The 4,009-nt window shown below is 36.2% G+C and overlaps 1 long non-coding RNA gene across 1 annotated transcript in view; it reads right to left on the bottom strand.

The window, feature by feature from the left end:
- Window positions 1-2,848, bottom strand: part of LOC103593668 — a 22,975-nt gene extending 20,127 nt beyond the window's left edge. Inside the window, exons 1-2 of the long non-coding RNA XR_550775.1 lie at window positions 2,785-2,848; window positions 1,821-1,901 (exon numbers count right to left, since the gene is read on the bottom strand). This is a non-coding gene — a long non-coding RNA (uncharacterized LOC103593668). The remainder of the gene's footprint in view (window positions 1-1,820; window positions 1,902-2,784) is intronic.
- Between the last annotated feature and the right edge of the window lie 1,161 nt (window positions 2,849-4,009).

Raw genomic sequence — 4,009 nt, 5'->3', positions numbered from 1 at the left:
AAAAAAAAAAAAAAAAAAAAAAAAAAAAAGACCCAGGAAGGGTTGATATTTCTGTTCCAGAACAAAGGCAGGAAAAAAATGATGTCCTAGCTCAAAGGTAATCTGGCAGAAGAAATTCTTTCTTACTCAGCCTTTTTGTTCTAATCAGGCCTTCAACTGATAAGATGAGGCCCACCCACATTAGGGAGGGCACTCTGCTCTACTCAGTCTATTGACTCAAATATTAATCTCATCCAGAAACATTCTTACAGACACATCAGAATAATGTTTGACAAAATATATGGGTACCCTATGGCCCAGTCAAGTTGCCACATAAAATTAATCATCACATCAATCCAAAGGAAAGTAAGGGAGAGAGAAAAAACAGAAAAGACATTTCAAATATAAGGCACAAAGTAAGATGGTAAAGTCAATCACATCGGTAAATACATCAAATGTAAATAAATTTAAATTCTGCTTAGAATCAACAAGATCCGGAGAAAAGGTATATTAACTCATGCATTCATTCACTAACATCTACAATGTGTTATGCACTGTTTTAGGTGCTTGGATATATCAGTGAGCAAGATAAAGTAATCATATTAAAAATAATAAATAAATGTTTTATATTCATTTTTGTCTATCTGTATATTTCCCTTTTTTTAAAGACTGTGCTGATTATAATTTAAAATATGTTTTTATAAGTTAATTTAAAACTAAATATAAGTAAGAACTCGGTAATTAAATGAACAAATATAAGACATGATTATACAAGGAAACACAGATCAGTAAATTACTAAAAGTGAGAATTAATTTTAACCATGAACTTACAGGAAGCCAAGGCAAAAATGGAAATGGCACATTATAGTTATTTGTCAAAAGTTGCATATGCATTAGAAGACAGAAAATTTTATTAGGCCCAAATTATAATAAAAACTAATATGGATCCTTATATGTTGGGAAATGTACAAATACATAGGTTGTGACATTATACAATTTAACCTTGGAGAAGAACCAGACATCTCAAAATGAACAACTTTCCATTACATGACATTAGAGTTCACAGGCATCATACTCTGGAGAATTTCCAATTAATCCCAATAAATTATATAAAATCCTAGTCTTAAATATAAAATCCTAATCTTAAATATAAAATCAGAGTGATCGTAAGTAATTTGTACTGCCCTTGTAAAAAATAATGAGTTATTCTTTAGATGTGTCTAATCTAATAGCATCAATGATATCAGAAATTTGAGGGAGAGGGGATGGCCCATGGCTGACTTGGGAGAGTGTGGTGCTGACAACACCAAGTGAAGGGTTAAGAACCCCTTACCAGTCATCTTTTTTTAAAAAAAAAAAAAAAGAAAGAAAGAAAGAAATTTGAGAGATACCTACAAAAAGTTAGTGCCTACTGGGGCCTTTTGATAGGAAAAATTGTCATGTGGAGAGATGAATTGGATAGTAAAGCCTTATTAGAAGCAGTGTGAAGACAGTTTGGCCGGGCTAAGAGTGGAGAGGAACACAGGGTTGGGAGGGAGGTAGGAAGAAACACATAAGTCCCTTTAGAGTTTGGATAGGATAGGTTACACAATGCAATAGCAAACATCCCCATAATCTCGATGGTTTAACACAACAGAAGTTTATTTCTCACTTAAGCTACAGGTACAGATGCATCAATGAGGGTCTGTACTCCACAGTTCATTCAAGAACCAAGGCCGACAGAGGTTCTGCCATTTTGTGGATGCACAATGCAGATGGCTTCCTCGGTCTGCATAAATGTGATAAATACAAGGGTAATCCCAAAAATTTGTGAAAAAATAGAATTAAAAGATAATACGAACCTTTCCATGAACTTTGTGAAGTACTCTCATATTTCATAGCCCATTCACAAGAATTTCCCCCAGTCGCCCACTACAAAGTGGCTAGAAAACGTGAAGGAGTACATGGTTATTTGATGAGCAATAAACGACTTTGTAATTGTTCACAGCTATTAGTGTTTTTGTACCGAAAAATGACTCGGAATGTTTCTAACAGTCACGAAATAGAAACATCCGCTATCATTAAGGCCAATTTTATTTCATGACATGCTAAAGTTCTATAAGATAACAAAAGGCAGTGGGTGGGCATAAATCCACACTTTTGCCCTTTAAACAAAGTGCTCTTCCTCTCCACCGTCTTTCACACTTTTACCCCACTCATTGCTTTAAACTTTAACTATTTTTAGCACAAGCCTGGATATACCATAACACTTTTTCCTAGCACCTATTTAATCTACTCTCCTTTTGTTGTTGATCTCATTAATTTTGCTTGAACCTGAGTTGTTAATTGTTTCATTCATTAAACCAAATAATTCTCATACTACTTGGGAGACAAAGTCAGTCACTTGTAGTCACCGAAGGAGATCACAGAAAATTTCACCCACAGAAGTGGGAATCAGATTCCACACAGACTAGAGGCCGTCCCAAGAGATCCACTAACCTAGCTAAGAAGTTTTGTACAAAGACAGGCTGAGTGAGATAGAAAAAAAACACGGGCTTTAGATTCAGACAGAATTGACTTTGAATTTCTGTTTCATTGCTTACATGATTTTGTAATGATAGGCAAGTCACTTAACCTCTCTGAACCTCAGTTTCCTCTTCTCTAAAATGGAACTATGATTAAAAGAATTAGAAGGTTTTTAAAGTGTCTAGCATATAATAAGTTCCTAGTCTTCAAACAATTTGTATTGTTACTATGGCACATGGGCTGATCAATAAACATAAGGTCAATGTAAACTGATACAGGAAGAGAGGAGTTTCTACTTACACTGTACATTAAAGGAGATGATGCTTTAAAAACTCAACGAACTCAAATATGAAAATTTTTCAAAACTGTCCTCAGAAATCTCTAAAGAACAATATCAAAGTAATATAAATTATTTAAAGAGAAAGTTGACAATTGTATACACTGAGATTATCATAAGGTGCATGTAACAAAAATTTACATAAAGCAAGTCAGAGGGAAATAGGGCTTTTGCCAGATGGATTTGTCTTTAGTTAACAACGACATTTTGCCTCTTTCCCATGAATCAATACTAATTAGTAAACTACATGAGAGCAGAGTCTATAAGTGTTTTTGCATGCCATTCTTTTCCAGTACTGGCATATACAGAGAACTCAATAAATATTTTTAATGAACAAATGGATACCAGCTATTATCTCTGGAACTGATAGTTTTCATTTCAAAGAAGTTGCCTAATACGTTCTTTGAGCTGGCTGGTTATCTCAGTTGGTTACAGCATGGCGTTACAAAACCAAGGTCGAGGGTTTGGATCCCCAGACCAGCCAGCCACCAAAATAATAATAATAATAATAATAATAATGATAATAGGGCCAGCCCGGTGGCGCACTGCTACAGTGCGCTGCTTGGGAGCATGGCGGCGCTCCCGCCAGGGGTTCGGATCCCACATGCAGACCGGTTCCCGCTCACTGGCTGAGCGAGGTGCAGGCGCAACACCGAGGGCTGCGATCCTGTTGCCGGTCCCGGTCCGGTACAGGCGCGACACTGAGGGTTGCGATCCGTTGCCGGACATGAGAAAAAAAATAATAATAATAATAATATGTTCTTTGGTAATAGTTTGATAGTTTGACCCTATGCATTTCTGTGACTTGTGACATAAATATTGGGAAAAAATATATGACCAACTGTGACGGTTAATTTTATGTGTCAATCTGACTATGCTATAGTACCCACTTATTTAATCAAACACTAATCTAGGTGGTGCTGTGAAGGTATTCTGTAGATATTGTTAATATCTACAATAAAGCTGTCATTAAGTACAGGAGATTAACTTCAATAATGTGGGTGGGTCTTATTCCGGAGTGGAAGGCCTTAAGAGCAAAAACAGGATCCCGGACAAGAAGAAATTCTGCCTCAAAACCACAGCATCATATCCTTCCCGAGTTTCTGCTACCCTGCCTACAGATTTCAGACTCACCGATCCCCACAATTACGTAAGCTGATTTTTAAAAATAAATCGTATATGTGTGTG

Source organism: Galeopterus variegatus, unplaced genomic scaffold (assembly GCF_000696425.1).
Source record: "Galeopterus variegatus unplaced genomic scaffold, G_variegatus-3.0.2 Scaffold1389, whole genome shotgun sequence".
In the NCBI taxonomy this organism is placed as follows: Eukaryota; Metazoa; Chordata; class Mammalia; order Dermoptera; family Cynocephalidae; genus Galeopterus; species Galeopterus variegatus.
This window is presented reverse-complemented; position numbering and strand designations above follow the sequence as displayed.